This window comes from Tinamus guttatus, unplaced genomic scaffold (genome assembly GCF_059628265.1).
Source record: "Tinamus guttatus ecotype Peru unplaced genomic scaffold, ASM5962826v1 Tinamus_guttatus_pri_ptg000394l, whole genome shotgun sequence".
Classification (NCBI taxonomy): domain Eukaryota; kingdom Metazoa; phylum Chordata; class Aves; order Tinamiformes; family Tinamidae; genus Tinamus; species Tinamus guttatus.
In genome coordinates, this window is record NW_028288928.1 from 784,446 (window position 1) to 807,895 (window position 23,450).

At 42.8% G+C, this 23,450-nt stretch overlaps 1 non-coding gene across 1 annotated transcript; it reads right to left on the reverse strand.

The window, feature by feature from the left end:
• Positions 1-10,305: 10,305 nt before the first annotated feature.
• On the reverse strand, positions 10,306-10,379 carry TRNAI-AAU (transfer RNA isoleucine (anticodon AAU)). Its single transcript has one exon. It is a non-coding gene; the product is annotated as a tRNA-Ile (tRNA).
• Positions 10,380-23,450: the final 13,071 nt, after the last annotated feature.

Sequence of the window (23,450 nt, forward strand, 5' to 3'; positions counted from 1 at the left end):
GATGCGGCCTCACCAGGGCTGAGTAGAGGGGCAGGATCACCTCCCTCGACCGGCTGGGGACGCTGTTCTTAATGCACCCCAGGATCCCACTGGCCTTCTTGGCCACAAGAGCACACTGCTGCCTCATGGTCAACTTGTCGTCCACCACAACGCCCAGGTCTTTCTCCGCAGAGCTGCTCTCCAGAAGGTCGGTCCCCAGCCTGTGCTGGTGTCTGGGGTTATTCCTCCCCAGGTGCAGGACCTTGCACTTGGCCTTGTTGAATTGCATGAGGTTTTTCACCGCCCAGTTGTCCAGTCTGTCCAGGTCCCTCTGGATGGCAGCGCAGCCCTCTGGGGTATCGGCTACTCCTCCCAGTTTCGTGTCATCAGCAAACTTGCTGAGGGAGCACTCTGTGCCTCCATCCAGGTCATTGATGAATAAATTGAACAGGACTGGACCAAGGACTGACCCCTGGGGGACACCGCTAGCTACAGGCCTCCAACTAGACTCTGCAGCGCTGATCACCACCCTCTGAGCTCTGCCATCCAGCCAGTTCCTAATCCACCTCACTGTGCGGATGTATTATATCCCTTATTTCCGGACCTTGGCCAAGAGGATGTTGCGAGGGACGGTGTCAAAAGCCTTGGTGAAGTTGAGATAGACAGCATCCACTGCCCTCCCCTCATCTATCCGGCTGGTCAGTCCATCAGAGAAGGCCATCAGGTTATATCAAAGAGTCTTAGCAAAGGACATACTACTGCTTAGGGCATATGGGAAGGGAAGAAACTCTGCCCCTACTCTTCCCACGTAAGTTTTGATAGTGCTTTCATTCATTCCTGTCAGGTTTTGCAAGCTATTTTTTCCCATGCAATCCCACTGGCACCAATAACATTGGTAGCTGTTCTTGGAGCGCCAGGCTGGGCTCGGCACAGAACAGCTCTTTGCAAGCGATGCTGCTCTCTCCCACAGGCACTCACTTTTATCTAATAGGTCACTGATTAGAGCACTGCACAGGATGTGGGAGACTTCCCTTCACATTCCTCTTTTGCCAGTGGGATTCAAGCCCACACATATTCCAGAATCCCTAGAAGAAATCCTAACCACATATGTGTGTAACGAGGGGTGGGCTTTTACAGTTTTCACAGCAGTATTAAAGACTTGGAAGATGAAGAGGGAGAAGGAGAATATCTATGTGTGAATGAGGGTAAGCACAAAAAGCAAAATCTGCCTGAGAGATAATATTTTGGAGGACTATCTGTCTTCGTCTGTCACTTCCCCTTTTATCCACATATTTCAGTGGCTGAAATACGGGACGAGCATCTGGATTCAGCTCTGCCTCTGTGAAGGAAGGCACAGCAGTGTGTCCCACTTTCCTGGAGAGTGCACACTATTCTGATGTGGGAGCAAGGGGATATGTGTAAGTCCGCCTGTCAAAACTGTTTCACTTTGCTTGGAATAATTAGAAGGAAAGCAAATTGGGATTTTCCAGCTTAGCGAGTAGGATACTCATTGCAAAGACAATAATTTGGAGGAGGATTTAACATAAATCACCGTGTAACGTTGAATGTAAATCTCAAAAGCCTTCTCTGGTGCAGGGATCAGGTAGTCAGAGTAATCTGCTGAAACACACCTCCAAAACTTTTCCCTTCTCCTTCATCTCGTTTGATCCTGCAGCCAGTGCCATTTGGTAATTCAAATAGAGACCATGCTGAAAAATGCTCAGGAGGAGCGACTTAACAGAATGAGGCCACACAACAACGTAGCATAGTCAATAGCAAGGAAAGGCAGCTGTAGTTCCCTTCTATTTTTAGTAATCTGTCAATAGGTCAGTAGTGATAAAACTTATGTAACATTTTTGGCAGTATACCAAGAGTACACAGAGTCAGCAATGCTTCAGGTACAACTGGAACAGAAACCAGTTTCTTCACCATCATTTACCCTGGGATGTGAAGAAATGGGAAATGTTCTTTACCAGTAAATACTTGCAAAGGATCAGATTCTATCCTGCTTCATAAAAAAAAAAAAAAAAAAAAAAGCATAATAAAAGAACGAACTGAAATAGGGAATAGTGCTACTAATTTTGTCACACTTTTGTTCAAGGTATGAATCCTAACTACACATCATAAAATATTTTGATGCTACAAATATAACCCTGAATAAAAATTTTGCTCTCTGGAGGGTTTCCTACTAATCAGAGCTTTGCATTAGAAAGGTTCGTCTTTGCTTATTTGCTTTATTAACTCAAAGGTGATTATTAATAAGCTGGCCAAGTGAAGTGAAGACTCCAAAGAAAGTGCTGTTCTTCCTGTTCTGTTTCCACTGAGGCAAGGTTAATGCCCTTGTGAGATCTCCTACTGCATCTCAAGCTCGGATATATATGCAGGAAAGTTCATTTCAAACTACAAGCAGAAAAGACAAAGGCTGCCAAATTATTAATGAAGTGGAAAGCTTTGTATGTGAAAGAAGAATGTGAGGACTTGACTTATTTGGTCTCTCAAAGCCAAGACTGAAGAGGTATCCTTGCTAGTCATTAATACTGTAGGGAAACCAGAAAAGAAAAGGAGAATTTTTGACTAAAGGTCTGCACACAAACAAATGGATATTACCTGGAAAGGAATATACTTAACCAGGAAATTAGAAGGTTTTTATTCATTAAAGGAGTGATGTTCTGGAACAACTACCATTTAGAGCAGAAGAGGCAGGAAACCTCTCTGGAAAACTGAGTGAATGAATTTAATGCATCTGTGAAAGAGATGATTGAATGCAGTGTCTTGCAATAAAAAATATCTTTCTTAGAACCTCAAGAAGTCGTTTCCAGCCCTGTTACTCTGTTGACTTCTGCTATGGGTGTCAAGTGCTTTCTAAAAGGGAAGATATTAGCTCCAGATACACAAACGTCAATAGAATTATACGGTTACCAGTTTAGAGAAGAAGAGAATGGGGATCTATTCAATATTGCTGTGCCTTTTGCTACCTTAGAGAGTATTGTAGAACAAAGATTGTACTGGACAAAGTTTCAACATCTAGATGTTTTTATCAAGATGAGTGGATAGATTTAAACTCTGAAGTAACAATACAGGACTGCAACTTTGAACACTACATAGCTTTTCCCCCAGAAGCTAGACCATATGTTGCCAGTAAATGTCACAGAACTGAATTCCACAAAGACAAGGGGAGGATACAGTGTGTGGCAGTAGAATAGACATCATCATTTGCTAGACCACCAGGTTAGTCATTGTGCAAATTACGAAATGAATTTAGAAAGGAGCGTAGACAGAATTCTGCTCCATGCAGATTAACCTTTATTGGGGCCAAAATGCACTGCAACTCCTTGGGTTGTATGTGCAGGTGAGAGTTTTTTCTCCCTCTTTTAAAATCTTTTCTTTTTCTTTTTTTTTTTCCCCTGAGAAAATGTAAACAGCTTAGCCAGCTGAGCTCTTCCAGTGTGTGTTTTTTTTTTCTTTCTCTCCAGACCTTTTAATGAAAAAAAACACTTTGGTTCAAGGTTAATTTCTAGTTACAAGTCTCACCATTAATTAAATGGCAGTTTTTCAATCCCATCGCCACATATATGGACAGCAGAGTTCAAGAAGTTCATGAACTGGTTCCCCACAGTTATCTTGAACATGAACTCGCTGTTTAGTCAATGGCTTAGAAAAACAAAGCTGGACAGCTGGTCTCTGTGCTACTTACCACAGTCTCAGGGCAGGGACAGAGGAAATTTAGAGAATATTTCCAAGTACAGTTTGCCAGATTATTCAAATCTACAACACACCCTAATAGACATTTGGTATTGTTTGCTCTAGAATCTAACACACACTGTAATATACTCTCTGTTTTATGAGGTGTGAATGCTGACATCCTAAAATAGTGCTATTTCATAGCCTGCTATCCAATTGTTACATCTGGCTGTGCCCTATAGTCTGGGGAAGTGCCCTACCACAAGGACTTGAGCCACAGAGGATGGTGAGACAGATGAAGCTAGATAGTCTTTTTTATGTCCATGAGGGTCAGTCTTTCGACACCAAGAAGAACTAAGACAAATAAACACAAACGGGACACACTGTAATTAATGGCTGCAAAATACAATAAATCCAATCAGCTTCTTATTTTCAAACTCCGTCTCGCTTCAGACTAATATGAAAACTCGGAGAAAAAAATATACACACAGCGCAGTCTTTTCTCTTAACTATTCTAAACTGTATCTTTCTGACAGAGCCACTTTTGGATTAATTGTAGACAGACTCCTCACATCTAAAGTCCCTGTGCGTATATGTATGGATGTGTGTGCCAGTAGGTCATCTGATAGGCTTCTTCCCCGCCAGTGTTTCCTCATCCTGAGAAAACATCATGTCCTCATGCTATGACCATGTAACAGTATTTCACAAATGTTGCCACGTGGACTTGGATATCCAATACAGCTTGCTCAGTGTCTTTGTGTGCTGCAGAGATCCAAGCTGATTGCTGTTCTCAGGTCTTCAGACATCAGCTCTGAGGAAGAAATAGAACAAATGGTGGCTGTGATTACTGTCAGTGCAGGTTGCCAAATTCATACGTAATTCAGCTGTAAGTGTATAGTATAGCACGGTCAGTCTTGTAGGAAACTAAAAATTAGTTCAGCGGGTTCGTATTCATGGTTGCTGAGTCCTATTCCCATACCTGAAAAATAGGCTCGTGAAAATTGTACTGCAGATTCACCCATCACTTTCATCTCCCTGATAGGAAGATTCCGAATCTCACTTTCCTGCATGCGGCTCACATTTAAATTTGTTGAGCACGATGGGTCTGACCCAAAACACACTGAAGCCAATGAGGTCCATCCAAAGACAGCAACTGCCTCCTCCTCTTTTATATCCCACCCCTGGCACCCCAAGGCATCGTCTCCGCTCCTCCTCTTTGGCTCTGGCACTAGAGAAGGAACTGAGGAAAAGATGGGATGAGGAAAGAAGCAGCAAAATGAGATTCCTGGGGAAGGCTGTGTGGCTTAGTACCAATTTTGTGTTTGTATGGCTGTTCAGATCAATTCAGATCAGTTCAGATCAGTTCAGATCTCTGATTCTGCACATTAAACAACACTCCCTGAGACTGGCTCTTTGTCACTGTGTTTGGAATAGCTGATTTTTAAGTAATGTGTCTCTTTTTACTATGAAAGTTCAGCGAGTACCTCTCTGTGAGATACATTAAATTCCACCCCCTCCTCCTTTTTTTTTTTTTTTTTTTTGGTCTTTATTTTGAAGCGCTGCACTCGTGTGGATTGTCAGTGTGCCAGCCCTTGTTGCAAATAGCACACTGTCCTTCCGTGCCCTGGGCCTCCTGGTTGGTCTGGGAAATGCAATGTGCTAGGAGTTTCTGGCCTCCTTTGGGGTTAGGTATGATGGTCTCCGTTGTGCGTAAGCAAGTGGTTTCAATCCTTAATTGCAATGGGGAAGTGGTCAGACAACATACTGTCCTGGCAGGATAATGGTAAAATGTCTTGGAGGAAAACCAGAAAATAACAAATACATTTCATATGAAATGAATATGTATATCTAACATAACCTGGAAAATGTGTAACGTATAGGAAAGCAAAATACAAATTTATTTTTTGATGAAGTTTATTTGAAACTGAGCACTAACTCATGCTATTCCCCTATCCTCTTTAGAAAAAAATAAATAAATTGTGTAAACTTTTTCTTCTTACATCACAATTACACAATTCCAAACATTTATTATGAAGAAATGGATGTGGGTTTTGCCTGTAATTATGAATTTGATGGAAGCTGTCAGTCATCAGTCACGAAGTACTGATGTTACAGGGGTTTTCCTTGTTTTGTGTAGGAGAGAAGACTGCTTCATGACAGCAAAACACTAATTCCATGGACTAGACAGCTCACTTCTTCTTCCAGAGAATGTAATTTTGGTAACTCATTACATTCTTCTGAAATATGTTTTACTTTGTTCACTTTAGAGAGTAGTAAGTAGAGACATGAAAAACTTACCAGCTCTAAGTCACTCCATAATTCAGCATGACAGCTGGGAATTACTTCCAGGAATCTTATTTCCAGTGTTTTCTTACAATCATTTTAATGATTCTCTTGAAAGCCTGCAGGCCAGGATAAAATCCAGCTCACACTCCCAACCTGGTGTGGGAGGCCGATTAATCTGGATAAATAACAAACAACAAGCACATCCTTTAAGGCAAAAAAAAATACAGAAGAAACAAGCAAAAATTGTTGTTGGCAGAGAGCTTCAAAGCACCCCTCTCACGCTTGCCTTCCATTAATAGGGTGGAATTCATAAATGTAAGAAAAATTGGAACTCATAACCATATGAAAAATTTTATGTCCATGGGAAGTACCACTGGCTTTAGATTCAATGGCTTTCCTGGTTATGAACTAAATCCTCTGGCTTGCTTTGTAAAAATCCAAGTCTCTCTGTGGGCTTATGTGAGAAATGCATGAACAGTAAGTCTTCCTTGGTCCAAAATAAAATATCAGTTGGAAAGTAATCCTACAAGACTTTTCGTAGAATCATAGAATTACAGAATGCTTAAGGTTGGAAGGGACCTCTAGAGATCATCTAGTCCAACCCCCCTGCACACGCAGGGTCACCTAGCACGTGGCACAGGACTGTGTCCAAGTGGGTTTTTGTGGAGGCTTGTTCAAAGACAATAGTACCTTGTTAGCAGATAGTTAACCACAAGGGTGTCAGTCTTTGCAGCGGATGGGGGACAGAGCCGAGAAAGACGAGGACTGAGGAACACCTCCCCCTGCCTCGTGTGCGACGTGTCTTGCCAGAAGAAAAGAAACAAAGCCAGACAACCGCGCAGGTGGCCAGATGCTGATTGGTTGTGCGCTTTGCAACACTTGTGTTAAGAAAGTATAAAAAGAAGTCGGTTTGGAAATAAAGTTGTCTCACTCTGCACCCCAGACTGAGTCCGTTTCTTCACAAGGTGCAACAAATGGCGCCCAACGTGGGGCACGAAGACTAGCTGTCTCTCCGGTTGCACCGCCCAGCTGAACTCCCGGGAATCACGCTGAAAGGAAGCGTAAGGATCAAGCTGAAAGGAAGCTTACTTTGTGTGCACACTAAAAGCCTCTTGAAAGGAAAGAGGTAAGCGGCTGGGAACTATGGGTTCATACCTAATGAAGGAACAAAAGGACGATTTAGAAGCTTCTCCTAAAAACTTGAAACCGCAAAGAAAAAAAATTAGGTGAAGAAGAGCTGCAAAAGGTTCTTGCGTGGGCTTCTAAAGACGATCCTTCGGTGAATAGTAAGAATGTTTTTAATCTGGAAAGATGGGACCAAATTGGGGTCCGACTGTGGGATAGTGCCACGCGCGGTGATAAGGCTGCTGCTAACCTGTTGCCACAATGGCGAGTTGTACTCGAAATATTGAAATCTCATAGTGGGTTGCAGTCGAACATAAATGACGGGATCGGGGCCCCTGCCATCCCCTCCGCGCCTCCTTTACCTCAATCGTGTCCTGATGAGAATCAGAAAAGAAAACGTGCTGCAAAAGCCTTTGCGGTACTGCCACCTGATGAACAGGACGATGATCCTTTTGGTCCGGGTCCTATTGACCCTGGAAAGGAGCCAGACCTATACCCCCCGGATCCTCACGATAAATGGGCCTCAGTAAAACGAGGAGCAAAACAGGCGGGGGATGTGGGCATGCTGAAAGCCTTTCCCGTTATCTGTGCACCAGACCAGAATCCGCGTTGGGAAGGTTTGTCGTATAATCTTATTAAGGACGTGCGACGTACGGTGACAGATCATGGCCTTGGCGCACCATATACCACCCACCTTATACAATCTCTTTGTGATTCTTCGGTTTTTACTCCCCATGATTTTAAAACTTTGTTTCGCCTCATTATGACTGATATGCAATACACGATGTGGGAATCGAAAATGAGAGAGCTTGCTCGAGCTCAGGGGGAGGAAAACCAGCGGCTGTCGAAAAAAGGTCCTTTACGGGCTGTTACTGTGGACGTGCTAATGGGGGAGGGCGATCACAGTGCTACAACAGCACAAGCAGAAATCCCCCCTGAGGGCTTGCAACAAGTTAAGGCACTTGCTCTCCGCGCCCTTAAGGCCGTTCCGGAGAGTGGTAAACAAAGACAACCTTTTGTTAGCATAAGACAAGATGCGAATGAGCCATATATGAAGTTTTTGGATCGGCTTAATGAGGCTCTGGAGAAACAAATTGATAATGAACAAGCACGAAGCTACATTTTTAAGCAACTAGCAGTTGAGAATGCTAACCCTGATTGCCAGAGAGTTTTGCGGCCACTAAAGGATCCTACTATTGATGACATGCTAAAAGCATGTATTAATGTCGGTACCAAACAGTATGAATATTCACTGATGGCCGAAACATTTGCAACAATGTCTATGAAAAGGCCATGTTTTGCTTGTGGCCAATTTGGGCATATTCGTAAATACTGTCCGAAAACACAAGCAAACAAAGGAGCGCCTGGACTATGTCCGCGCTGCCACAAAGGACAACACTATGCTAATCAGTGTCGATCAAAATTTGATAAGGAAGGTCGACCGCTAGCCCCTTCGGGAAACTTCAAGCGGAGCGCGGCGGGGGGTCGCGCCATGACGGCAAATCACCCCTCGGAGTGGCTCCCACCGGGAAGCAGCCGCCGCTTGTGCGCCAGCACAAGCGGCAGCGCCGGGGTGGACCTGGCCACCACAATAGAAGTGCTAATTACTGATACATCAGTTGTGCTAATTCCAACTGGTGTCCACGGCCCCCTGGGGCGAGGAATGGCAGCACTATTGATTGGGCGATTTTCAACAACGAGACAAGGGCTGTTTGTGTTACCTGCAGTTATCAACGCAGATTTCATAGGAGAAATTAAGATAATGGTATGGACTCCGATACCACCCTGTACTGTGCCAATGGGAAGATATGGACGATATATTGATTGCTGCAGAGCAAAAGGAAACAGCAGAAGAGGCTCTGCATCAGATTACGCGAGCAGCATCAGCTGCAGGATTAAAAATTGCAGAAGATAAAGTACAGGAAAGTCCGCCTTGGCGATATTTAGGATGGAGAATTTCTGATCATCAAATTCGACCACAATCATTGACCTTAAAGACAGACATAAGGACTTTGAATGATCTTCAAAAACTTTTGGGAACTATTAATTGGATCTTTAATAACCTGGGGTAGAGGATATGCTTGTGTTTCTACAGGCTCAGGGCCAAGATGGGTACCTGCTCGATGGATTAAGCCTTTTTTAACACAGTCATCACCATCATCCACACCACCGTGACATCATCCACACAGCAGTGGATGCTGTCCCAAGCTAAAACCTACATATGGGTAATTCTGGCCAATCAAATTTGACAGGACATGTTATACTATCTAGTCCAGTAAATCCGTTTGTAACCTGTCTAGTAGGACAGCCTGTTGATGTTTGGCATATTTCGTTTATTGTTAGTGTGCCTGCTTTGTTTCTTGTTATGTGTTTAAGGATAGATCATTTAATTAAGTCATGGCTGTTCAAACAAAAACAAATAAAGAAGGGTGAGATGTGGAGGCTTGTTCAAAGACAATAGTACCTTGTTAGCAGATAGTTAACCACAAGGGTGTCAGTCTTTGCAGCAGATGGGGGACAGAGCCGAGAAAGACGAGGACTGAGGAACACCTCCCCCTGCCTCGTGTGCGACGTGTCTTGCCAGAAGAAAAGAAACAAAGCCAGACAACCGCGCAGGTGGCCAGATGCTGATTGGTTGTGCGCTTTGCAACACTTGTGTTAAGAAAGTATAAAAAGAAGTCGGTTTGGAAATAAAGTTGTCTCACTCTGCACCCCAGACTGAGTCCGTTTCTTCACAAGGTGCAACAGGTTTTGAAGATCTCTAGAGAAGGAGACTCCACAACCTCTCTGGGCAGCCTGTTTCAGTGCTGTCACCCAAAGTCTTGGTGAAGTGGAGATAGACGACATCCACTGCTCTCCCCTCATCTATCCAGCCGGTCATTCCATCATAGAACGCTATCAGGTTAGTCAAGCAAGATTTCCCCTTGGTGAATCCATGCCGACTACTCTTGAGCACCTTCTTGTCCTCCATGTGCCTGGAGACAACAACCAGTATGAGCTGTTCCGTCACTTTTCCGGGGACACAGGTGAGGCTGACTGGCCTGTAGTTGCCTTGGTCCTCCTTCTTGCCTTTTTTGTAGGCTGGCGTGACATTGGCCTTCTTCCAGTCTTCGGGCACCTCCCCCATTCTCCAGGATCTTTCAAAGATGATGGAGAGCGGCTTAGCTATGACATCCACCAGCTCTTGCAGCACTCTGGGGTGCAGTGCATCCCATCAGGGCCCATAAAGATGGGTGGCCCGTACGGGGATCGAACCCGCGACCTTGGCGTTATTAGCACCACGCTCTAACCAACTGAGCTAACCGGCCGCTTTTCATAACAATAGAAATTACTTCCTAATTGTCTTAGAAGATATGCACAGAATAAGGCTTAATCCAGCAAGAAATGTATTAAGTCGTCTGAGAAGTACTGAGAATAATTCTTATAGAGATGATCAATATCACCTCCTAAATCATTTTTGTCTTGGGAAATAATGGATTTAGCAGCTTGATGCCAGTGGTGCTATGGGGTCATGTTGGTATACCAACAGACACTCTATTATACCTCCAGCTTCTCTAGAATATGTTCTACTCTAAGCCCACCTTTGTTGGCTTAGTGGGTATATTTTTTTAGCGGGTACTGATAATTTTTTATGGCATAGTGCTGCAAGACACCGGCAACACCATCTGTAAAAATGTAAAGGAAAATAAAGCCAGCATGAGAAGAACATGCATGGAGACAAGAAGAAAATGGCCCTAAGGCATTCCTGAAAAACTATGAAAATGAGAAAAAAGAGCCAATGAACCCATGAACAGCAAACTATATTTTAAGGTGAGCTCTACATACAGAGAGCAAGTGGTGGTGGAAAGCTCCCTTTGCCTATTGTGGGGCATCTTACTCTACATAGACATCTCTACCTCTACATCTCTACCTGTAAAACCAGTGAAGTCTAGACATCTAGTAACTAGATTGCCATTGGGTCAGTACCAATAGTATCAGTGTCAATGACATTTTTTTTTCAGACTCATCATGATATGACCCGGAACTTCATGGTTATATTTGTGATTTTTTTTCATTTTATTGTAAAAAGCATTTTAATGAAGATGAAAATTCTTGTAGAACAAATATGTTTTAGGAAACCAGAGCAGTTGTACTAACTGGGGACAGTGTTTCAGTAGTTTGCAGAAATAGTCAGAGCTCTCTTTTACTCATTTCACTTATGTCTTGACAAGGTACTCCCTATAAAAATGGGGAAGTGTCAGTGCCATTTTTTAATATATTAGAGTGGTTTCAGATGGCTAGAAAAATCTGCTAAGGTATTTTCCATGCAAGATGGCATTCAGAGCTCTGAAGCATTGTGAACACAGCAAATTGGTTTGTGCAGTTTCCATTTGCTCTTTTCACTCCCTAGAAATACCCCCTTTACAGTTTAGGCCTCAATACCCATGGACTTATTTATCACAAAACAAGTTTAACTCCCCATTTTGATAGGAGTTTCAAAAAGGTCAAAAGTTATTCACTTGAAAAATATATTAAAATTTAAATTTTAATAACGGGGTACATTTTTTAGATGTTGCATCCTTTCATTCTATGAATTATATCGGTGTTACTGTCAGTTGAATTTTTTGGGGAGAGAGGTAGATTGACCCTGAAATTAACCGAAAAACTACTTAGACAAGGTACAGAGTATGATGTGAGTGAGTCAAAATATATTTTTTAAATAGTCCAATTCATGTTCTCTGATATAGTTTTAATCACCAGGGTTCCCCATAAGCCATAAACAGTATTACAGAGTGATATTTGTTATTCTAAAGTATTGACAGATACACATTCCCTGGGTATGTAGGGAGAGAGCTCTTGGATCCCCTGTCCCTGTGATCTCCTGCATTCACTGAGTGGTTATTGCCTTCAAGATAGTTGATAGTCCCTGGTAGACATTTTAGAGTTCATGTCTCCAAGCTAAGCAAGTCTGAAAGTTAGAAAATACCTTTATTGCATGATCTACCTTCCGGTATTTGTAATCTCATATTTGTAGCTTATTTATGCTGTCCATCTCTTTCTCAGCTTTGCAAGTAATATTGTTACAGCCGAAGGTCAAATTCAGCCCAAAAAACAAGTCTATTAAACTTCCCAAGAATACATAGAGTTTAATACCAAATGCCTAATTTAAAGAAAACTTTTTTTTTTCATGTTAAAAAACATGGGATGACATTTACCACAGAAATGAATCCAAGTCTTTCTCACATTTCCACTAACAGAAAAATGGATTTACAGTGTTAGCACTAAATAAAGCAGTAGAAAAGGAAAAGAACGAGGGGAAACTAGTAGAGAGTATATCTGTCTTTAAAGAATAAAACAGTAAGGGATGAGTTGGGGAAATGTCCAAGAAGGATATACAGCTCTCCTTTTTCACTGCAGGAAAATCTGGATTGTCAGCGTTTCTATTCTGGAGTGTGACAGGCAAAGATCCCAGACTCATGGAAAGAGCCTCCTGTTTGGGAGGTTCTCTAAGGGTCTGCCAAGGAAAGTACATGAGATAAATGCTGAAAGAAAAATCTGAAGGAAGAATTAGGAATAATGGCATTGACATCATGTTTTATGCTTTACCTCTTTGTAGCTCAATTTGCCATTTTCTTAGCAGTTGCTTAACATTTTACTTACTAGATTGAACTTACTTTCATCATTATTATTGTCCAGTACAAACAATAGCAATCTAACAGATGCAAGTTAGTTGGCTAATCGACTTACAGGGCAAATTTTCAAAGTATTGGTTATCCTATCCAAAGACAGCTATTTCACCAGCTGTTGGTGAAAGACAGCTGATGACGTAAATGACAGGCAACTACAGGCCGGTCAGCCTCATTTCCATCCCTGGAAAAGCGATGGAACAGCTCGTCCTGGCTGTTGTCCCTAAGCATGTGGAGGACAAGAAGGTGCTCAGGAGTAATCTGCATGGATTCACCAAGAGGAAATCATGCTTAACCAACCCGATAGCCTTCTATGATGGAATGACCAGCTGGATAGATGAAGGGAGCGCAGTGGATGTCATCTATCTCGACTTCAAGGCTTGACACCGTCCCTCACAACATCTTCTTGGGCAAGCTCCAGAAGTGTGGAATACATGAGCAGACACTGAGGTGGATTAGGAACTGGCTGGATGGCAGAGCTCAGAGGGTGGTGATCAGCAGTGCAGAGTGTAGTCGGAGGCCTGTAGCTAGCGGGGTCCCCCAGGGGTCAGTCCTCGGTCCAGTCCTGTTCAATTTATTCATCAATGACCTGGATGAAGGCACAGAGTGCTCCCTCAGCAAGTTTGCTGATGACACAAAACTGGGAGGAGTAGCCGATACCCCAGAGGGCTGCACTGCCATCCAGAGGGACCTGGACAGACTGGACAACTGGGCGGTGAAAAACCTCATGCAATTCAACAAGGCCAAGTACAAGGTTCTGCACCTGGGGAGGAATAGCCCTAGACAACAGTACAGGCTGGGGACCGACCTTCTGGAGAGCAGCTCTGCGGAGAAAGACCTGGGCGTTGTGGTGGACGACAAGTTGACCATGAGGCAGCAGTGTGCCCTCGTGGCAAGAAAGCCAGTGGGATCCTGGGGTGCATTAAGAAGAGCATCTCCAGCAGGTCGAGGGAGGTGATCCTGCCCCTCTACTCAGCCCTGGTGAGGCTGCATCTGGAGTATTGTGTCCAGTTCTGGGCTCCACAGCATAAGAGGGATGTGGAGCTGCTGGAGAGAGTCCAGCGCAGGGCCACAAGGATGATCAGGGGCCTGGAACATCTGCTCTATGAGGAGAGGCTGAGGGAGCTGGGCCTGTTCAGCCTGGAGAAGAGAAGGCTGAGAGGGGATCTAATCAGTGTCTATAAGTACCTCAAGGGAGGCAGTGAGGAGGATGGGGCAGCCTCTTTTCAGCGGTGGCCAGCGATAGGACAAGAGGAAACAGCTACAAACCGAAGCATCAAAAGTTCCACAGGATCTTAAGGAAAAATTTCTTAACAGTGAGGGTGACAGAGCACTGGAACAGGTTGCAAAGCGAGGTTGTGGAATGTCCTTCTCTGGAGATCTTCAAAACCTGCTTGAACACAATCCTGTGTAAGATGCTCTAAGTGACCCTGCATGTGCAGGGGGGTGGACTAGATGATCTCTAAAGGTCCCTTCCAGCCTTAATGATTCTATGATTGTATGACTTAAAAGACACATATACTCTTCTTCTTCCAGAGCTCACCTTGGCCTTGCTGGCTTATTAAGCAACAGTGGAAAACAATAGGAAACCAGCTTTGTCTACAAAAGTCCATATAAGCACAAACAATAGTTAAAACAATATTTGAAGACTATTGGCCAGACTGCAATTTTCTAGTGAGAGAGTTAATGCCAGGTTAACACCAGTAATAGGGAACTATGCATCATTAACAACTTCTCTGCATTTTCTGAATAGGAAACCATCATTTGGCATTCTTAAGTAACAGGTAGGCTGATTCACATATTCTACTTGCAACCCGTAAGTTAGGCAGCTACACTAAGACATCTGAATGTTCCAGCCTCACTAATTTTACAATCCAGTTCTAGTCATGTTGTAATGAATATCAAGTAGTTCAAAGTCACTGAAGTGAGAAAGGTCAAGAGAGAAAGAAAATAAATAGACTCATTGAGATTTTGCATGAGCAACATCCTTGTGACTCATTTTTGAATTTGGAAGTATATTTATTACTGTTTTCTTACCAAGGTGTATGCTAAAAGTAGTTCTGCCTATCTCTAAGTTTGCTCAACATTTTTGTTGTTGTTGTTGTTATAAGGCTATTATTTAGCTCCTTATAAGTCAGAAGTTCTTCAAGTCTTCATGTTGAAATTATTCACAAGTGTCTGCAACAGGGTAAAATTTTTTGGAGGAAACCTAGTGAAAATATTTAATTTTGCATAAGCTCTGTGCAATATTAGCAGAAAGTAGCCAAGAAATCTTTTGCTCTACAGTATTTCAGTGTCTGACTTTAAAGGAATTCCCCTGCAATTACTGATAACTTACCCACAAAATCAACTTCTCACTTAATGCAGATGATAGAAGTCCATGTGCTAGATAAAAATACTCCAGTTCCTCAAATTCACGTGGCATAATGCTGGCAAGCACTGGAACTTCTATCGTTTTAGCTTTTATAGAAAACTAGAAATGAGACACACAGAAATACACTAAAAGCCTAAGAAAGATTGCAATAGAAGCTAGGAAACTTGCAACATGTGTATATGGTTGACAATACTTTCTGCATATGTGAAACTCATGCTATTTCCAGTATTAGAGTGTTTTTTGTTGCTAATTTTATGGCAATCCTTATTTGGAGATAACAGGTGTTGGGGGGAAGGCGTCAAGATATAAAGCCTTGAGCAGAACTGGCCAAACTTAAGCTGTTCCAGGATGGATGTTTTCCACAATGTATGTCATTCCACAGAAGTGGGCAGAAATGTGCCTCCACATTTTTGTTTTAGGGCAAAAATGATGGAATCTTCTGTGACTCAGCTGTGTACCCATCCTGATGTATAGTGTAATGGCGTATTTTCAAATATCTCCTGGCTATAAATGCTTAGAGATCTTATTCCATTTCTCTCTCCAAGGTCTGTGGTGGACAACCTGTAGCTATCAACCAGAAGAAGATTTTGGTGTGTGCTTATGAGTAGGCACACACCAAATAGTAGTGAGAAACGTTAGCAGTCTCTGTCATAGTGCTCCAACACTCTAAGACAGCCCCTCCTGCTCCTACTTGGCAGCCCAACTTCCATACTTTTGCACTGTTGCCCGGGTATCTGTGTTTGTAGATGGCAAGCTTATCAGCTTGGAGATCACCTGGAAGAGATACTCATATTGGGCACAGAAGATAACAGGCTGGCCAACATTTCTGAACATCATCTGCCACATGGCAAAGCTTCTGAGTACCCAAGAGCCACCAGATATGAAGCAAAATCCAAGAGAGTTGGTTAGTATTCAAGCATCACTTTGAAAATGTGTTTGGTAGCATATTCAAGAAGTTTTAAGGACCAGGTTAAATATTATTTCATCAGTGACTGTTTTATTTAATCTGCTGCAAGTGTCTCATTTTATTTTTATGATTTGTAATGCATTTTTTAAAAATCAAATTTAGATATACATACATCAGTATCTGTGTATATTTGTTGATGTGTATATGTTAGATGATCTCATGGCGTAACATATGCAGTAGGGGAAGAAGGAGAAGAGCGGAGAGAGAGAGAAGTGACATTTGTTTTCTCACATTAAAACCTTTGTCCATTGAGACTACTTAACTTATTTATCTTTTAAGGGAGAGAAAAAAATTCCCACTAGATAGACTGAAAATTTGACAAAGGTCTGAGAAATTGGATCTTCTCAGGCTTTGTCTGTAGGTGGGTAAAGTCATAACAGCTCTGTTTTTCTTGGTTTACTTTACATGAGAAAAACTGGGTAAGAATGCCTTACTGTGCATAATTGTGAGAATGTTCATTTCTTTGAGTCTTTTTGCACTGTATCTCAGTCTACTAAAAGTTCAATTTAGTTATTTTTCCCTCACTCACATCCTATACTAGGAAAAAGAAAAAAAAACACACACACCAAAACATGTAGACAGATCTTTCAGATTTCAGCGAAAATAACAAATGTTACCCATCAAAACAGCTTCCACCCATAGCAAGGATGACATAACCACAGAGTGACTGAGATTTTCCTTCCAAGAGGTACAGCTTTATCTCAGTCACAGAACCATGCAGTACTTTGCTTAGCAGAAACAACTGTCATGATTTCACTGTAAAACATCCTCTCTTTTGGAACTGAAAGGAAGCCTTTGATCTACCTGCAGCTACCAAGCTATTGTACAGATGATGAAGCATATTGACTGTAAAAGTCACTAAGCTCAGCATTTGTTTGTTTGGTGTGGAGCACACAGAAACTTTGGTTACATAGGGTTTTGGTCGGATGTATGTTTTGAATTCCCTTCATATTGCCTGATCAGGGCACTGGGAAGACCACCAATCTTTTGGGTGGGCTCTGGAACAGAACATTATTTCCCAATATATTTAAATTCAGGGCATAAAATCCCTGTAACAAAACCACAAAAGCCATGGAGTTTACAGACAAACCAGAGCCCCTTCTCAGTGGCTTAAATGTATAACCTATAATGTAATACCAAGCAGGCAAACACAGTTTCACAGGGACTTAATTTCTTCCCCAAATCAGGGAAAATTCATACATGTGCCTTATTGCAAATAAGCATAGGCCTGGCCCCATATTGTTCTAAATTTCATCAAATATTCAAACTGTCTGGAATTCTGCTCATTCTCAAGCATCATTAGAGCACAACACAGAAGGTTTCAACAGTCTCTTCCTTTGTGTGTACAGCAGACTGTACAAGCTAGTAAAAAGCATGGACATCTGTATCATCTTTAATACATCAGTTTATGTCCCATGAGGCAGATGTCAAATCAGACAATAATCTGGGTAGAGAAAATGGCTGCAGTTCATCCATGGCGTAGGGCTATGATGTCTTGTAGGGGCTTCAGGTGGGACTTGAGAACCGCATGGACTGTGCTGCTGCACACCTCAGGTCAACGTGGGCTGGTGGTGTGAACATACAGAACACAGGACATGGATCCTGGGGTGCTTTTGTCTTTGCCCATGCCCATGCTACACCGAACACTCTGGCCACCATGGGGGAAAGACCAGAACCCTGCACCTATATGTTGTGAACCACATGAGCTGCAATTCCCAGTGACAGTCTGTCTCTAGGGCAGAAGAGAATAATGGATCACAGAAGAGTCATAGGGGATACTCAATTTTAATAACAAAACAGAAGCTCAACACTCCAGAAGAAAAATCTAGCTCTAATTGTGGATGCACAGTGCACTTGAATTCTGCTCCAATATTATTAAGAGCAAAGTGGTGCTAATTCAGGCAGTTGTGGGAAAAGAAAAAAAGAAAAAAAATAAAGTCTAGTCATAAGAAAGGTCATTTGACTGTTTTAAAGGGCGCTGTCACCATTATTTTTTCCCTAAATTGTTGCATGAGGCAGATTCTGTTTCAGCCTGACAGGCTCCGTGCCTCGCAGAGCACCTTTGGGTCCTGGAGGATGTTGCAGCACAATGTTACGTTGCTCCTGGGCAGGGCATCTCCCAGACGTAGCATTCCAATTGCTGCACAGCTTTTACTAATTGAGCTCTGCACACAAGCCTTTCGGTTGGAAGGGCTAATGTTGTGGCTGGTTACATTGTCTACAAGTATGCAGAGCTGCTGTGCCTTACCAGTGCTTCTCAAGAGACCTATTAACCTCTTTTTAATATTTCGACCTCTGACCTGTGCGTCAATGTGCTGTTATAATTGGAAAAGTCACTCTCCCTTTCTCAGCAGTTTAGCTCCATGTGTGTGTTCCAAGTCCTACTCGCTGGCTTTATTGACACACAAAACAAGCTAATTGCTTCTCCTCTTGCTGGATACTATTACTGCCAAGTCGCAGGCATGTGATCTTCAGTCTTCACAGGGATGCACAAGCCAGAAAAGGACACAGGCTAAATTTGCTATACAAGGTTGAGGTGGAGAGAAAGGTAACGGTATGAAGGGGAAGGAATACATTCTTTCGATTGAAAATATGCACAAGTCCAAAAGTCCTGTCAGCAGGGGCTGGCAGATTGCTTTTCCTCAGTCCTCCCTCTGGCAGTGGAGATCATTTTTTCCCATTAGCACCTTATCTGGCTTTCCCTCAGTTATTTAAATCTGCAGTTGACTCTCTCTCTCTCTCTCTCTTTTTTTTTTTTTTTTTTTTTTTTTTGGTGTCTTTTTTGCTTTCCAATTTTCCCCACAGAAACCCAAACAGGAACTGCCCCTGGACCTACAGTTAGGACATATTACTTTATTCTGAAGCCAGGCCAGAGGTAGCAAACTGTATAAGAGCATTCAGTTTTAACTTTTGGTTTAGAATAAACATTGCTATCTTGAAAAAAATAAAATGTTTTTAAAAAGTTGTGTTAAATAAGAAGAAACTCAATTGATATAAAAAGTGAGCACATTCCTAGAAAAGCAAGTTACTATTTCCTCATATGTCTTCAAATTTGTTAACAGTATTTTTTTATGATTTTTTTTTTTTTGGATGAGCATGCAATTGTTTCATTGTCAGCTCAAGTCTTTCAGCAGCATAGGGAAAGCCGAGTTTTGAGTGATGGGAGATGATAAAAGCCTGAGACTAGGACTGGGACAAGGTCCTGCCATCCCAGGGGAAATCAGGGCTGGAATGAAAGGGGATGGAGAGTCAAGGAGAGTGTTGCATAGTCAGGTTTGTTGCTTCTGCTCTTGCTTAGGAGAAGAAAACCGTAAAAGCAGTAACTCACAGACTGTTCTGCACCAACAGAAGTTGCCACCCAATATGCCTCAGCACCTCCATCAACAGTCACAGCAGTACATCGATCTTTTCAGGACTCTTGTCACAGACAAAAGTAGACATAAAATTGCCCCAAGCTCCTGTCTCCTTTGCCTACATCTAAAATCAAGGCTGTCCTGCTTTGCTGGAAATAGCTGGAATCACATCAGGAATAAATCACATGTCCTTGTTGAAGAGCCTTCACAGGCAGTCACTCCCCATCTCATTTTAGGGGTAACGCTCTGGGAATAGCTCCCCATCAACTTACCCTGCCATGTCCCAGCCTGTGACCTCTGTGAGCACCAGGTCTGCTGGTTCATGAATGCACCTGGCTGACATGAATTGGCTTTTGGTTTGGTTTAGGTTTTGATGAGTTAGATGAGCTTCCTGAGATGGCTAGATGAGTTTCCTGAGCTGACTTGCTACATGGTCATGCTCATTACTACTAGCTCAAGAAATGAGCTAGTGTATGGGAAGGGACATTCATGGACCACGGGAAGGAGAACAGGACCATGTCATATTCAGCCTACGTGAGTTTAAGTTGTTACAGAACCACACTTCAAGAACTGTGGCTATAGGAGAAGGCTTTGACGAGACAAACACCTGCATCACAACTATATTGTCTGGCTGTGAATGTAGTCAGAATATACCTGAATATGTTATACCTGAATAAAGATTATTAGGGCAAAGCAAGGCACGACTTTAAGCAATTAGTTTCATGCCACGCTCAGCTACAATGGTAAGAACCTCAAAAAAAACACCCTGGGTTTCACTTCCTCCATGCGGTCATGGATTTTCCAGACCAGCTCAGCACCTTTGTGGGCAGCCCATTCAAGCAGTTTGTTGCACTAAAATTCCACAACACAGTGAGCTCCCTCAAATCCACCTTCCATTTGCACAAACAATTTGATGTACTGCTGGTAAATAATAAGTGAGTTCTTGAGCTCCTGTGCCCATGCAAAAAGGAGCCACATAAGCCCACAATATGAACAGACAAGTACTGAGACTGAGTCATCATAATGCAACATCTCTTGTAAAAACATTGCAAATGTAGCCGAATCGGCTGTGGGAGAAAGCCATAGTATCTTCTGACTGTACAGTTTGACAACAGTAAAAGAAAATATTCTGATGTCCTGTGGGAATATGGATGTCTGGTCTCAAATGTGAATGAGTGAAGTGTTAATCAGTCTTTGTGTTCTTCTAATGAGGAATAGTTTGTAAGTGTATCATTTGCTTTTACTGCTTGAGGAGTTAGAGAAGTACATTAAACACATTCATGTCATTCATGTACCCAGATCCTGTGTATAGCAAATTTTGCTTGCATATAGTATAAAGAGTAAATCTATTGGAAAACACTGATATTGATTACGAGTGGCCTTGTTAACTAGAAACACTCACGAACAGCAACTGTTTATTCTGCAAGCCATGAGAAATGGAACTACTAATAGAGAAGGTTAGCAAATTCAAAGCAGCAAGTGCTGATTCTAAAACAACAGTCTTTTAATTTTTAGAATATTTTAAGTCTTTGCCAATATTCTGTATGTATGCTAAGTAACTTAATTTGGGGGATGGGAGTAAAGTAAGGTAATACAGTATTTTCTGAATGCAGATGAACAAAAGAAATATCTATGCATAATTTATCTAGTAAAACTTAAAAACAAGTTAAAGGTCTGGTAAGTTTTTAAGCAATGTATTTTTGTTGTAAGATCTATTTTTATTTTAACCATTTTAGCACAGAAACTTAGCAAAAATAAAAAAGAGAAACAAATATGTTGGACATACTGCATTTTGTAATAAGCAACATTTGTCCTGCTCCAAAGGACAAATTAAAAAGGATTATTTTAATCATCAAAAGATAGAATGTTTTGGATCCTGTTCCAACTCCTGGTGTACTGGCTGCGTGTCTGCCTGCTCTCTGTTCTAAACTGTTGTGCAACAAACAGCTTTTTTTTTTCTGAATATATGAAAATCTCATATTTGCTGCTGAGGTGAGTAGCTCATAGGTGAAATCAATAGCTGGAGATACTCCTCACCAGGATGCCAGACTGCCCACCATGCGCCCCTGCTCTGTTTTGTCAATGAGCAAAGGATTAAACAGTCAGATAAGGCATTTTCATCCTCCAGGGGATGGGGTCTGACTGCAGCAGGGTCTGAGTGTAGAAGTGGTGGTTTGATTGCCAGGTGGAGAAGGTTGAGCAAAGCATTCGGCTTTGTGGCAGTGGCCCATTGCCACAATGGGCACCAGGTGGAGGGCATCAGTAAAATGCCCCACTAGCTGAAGCCGACTGCCAGGCAATGGCAGCTATCCAGGGAGGGATGCTACTGGAGAATGGTCTTTTCCTACTTGCAGGTATGAATGGTCTTTTCCTACTTGCCATCCAGAGGGACCTGGACAGACAGGACAACTGGGCGGTGAAAAACCTCATGAAGTTCAACAAGGTCAAGTGCAAGGTCCTGCACCTGGGAAGGAATAACCCCAGACACCAGTACAGGCTGGGGACTGACCTTCTAGAGAGCAGCTCTGCAGAGGAGGACCTGAGCGTCATGGTGGACAACAAGGTGACCAAGAGGCAGCAGTGTGCTCTTGTGGCCAAGAAGGCCAATGGGATCCTGGGGTGCATTAAGAAGAGCATCTCCAGCAGGTCGAGGTAGGTGATCCTGCCCCTCTACTCAGCCCTAGTGAGGCCGCATCTGGAGTATTGTGTCCAGTTCTGGGCTCCACAGTACAAGAGGGATGTGGAGCTGCTGGAGAGAGTCCAGCGCAGGGCTACGAGGATGATCAGGGGCCTCGAACATCTGCCCTATGAGGAGAGGCTGAGGAGGCTGGGCCTGTTCAGCCTGGAGAAGAGAAGGCTGAGAGGGGACCTGATCAGTGTCTATAAGTACCTCAAGGGAGGCAGTGAGGAGGATGGTACTGGCCTCTTTTCAGTGGTGGCCACTGACAGAACTAGAGGAAACGGCCAGAAACTGAAGCATCAAAAGTTCCACAGCAACCTATGGAAAAATCTCTTAACAGTGAGGGTGACAGAGCCCTGGAACAGGCTGCCCAGAGAGGTTGTGGAGTCTCCTTCTCTGGAGATCTTCCAAACCCGCTTGGATGCCACCCTGTGCCACATGCTCTAGGTGACCCTGCGAGTGCAGGGAAGTTGGACTAGGTGACCTCTAGAGGTCCCTTCCAACCTTAAGCATTCTATAATTCTATGGTGCTTCCAGTTAAGGGAAGTCAGGCAGGTAAATGTTTCATGCCTCTGGAAGTATCATTGGGCCTGGAAATATTTTTGATTCTGATCCTACTGGCTGAGGATGTCAACACACAGCTGATCACAATCACTCAAGAACTCATAGGTTCCCATATGTCATAGGTTTTCATCAGTTCTTTTATTCTCAGCTAGCACTGGAATCCAGGACACTTTTTTGTATCTGCAGGCCCAACCAGGCAAAAATCCATGAGAATGTGTCACTGTTATACATGGGTTTTCCAAAACCTATGTCACAAAGGCTCTCTGGTTGACTCCAGTTCTCCCTCACACAGGTATTAATCCTGCTAACTGCCCCACTAAACTTGTAAGTGTCTCTACAACTAGGAGAATGATCCATCACCAGGGCTTGGGCACATTGTAGGCAGGGGATGGGATGGGATGTGATGAGAGATGCGATTTTCAAGGTCAGGGTAGTTCCAACTAGACAGGGATGAACTCATGTCCTTCTAGAGGTTGGGTTGCTGATGTCTCCGCTCCTTTACCTGGAGCAAAACTCAAGAAGTAGGAAACTGGGTTCAGAGCCAAGCATTGATCTAGATACTGAGCCCTAGATGCCTGGGAGCCTTGATTGTGTTTTGTTTTCTCTGCAGTTAGCTGCATTGATGAAATTGCTCTGTAAACAAGAACTCATGCAGTCTATTTTTAGATACTTAACTTATACTCTGATTTGCTCCCAAGTTAAATGCTGTAGATTTCCTAATAGAGATGTTGTGCACTCAAAGAGAAAATTTAGTTGGAAAAAAAAAACAGTCTTT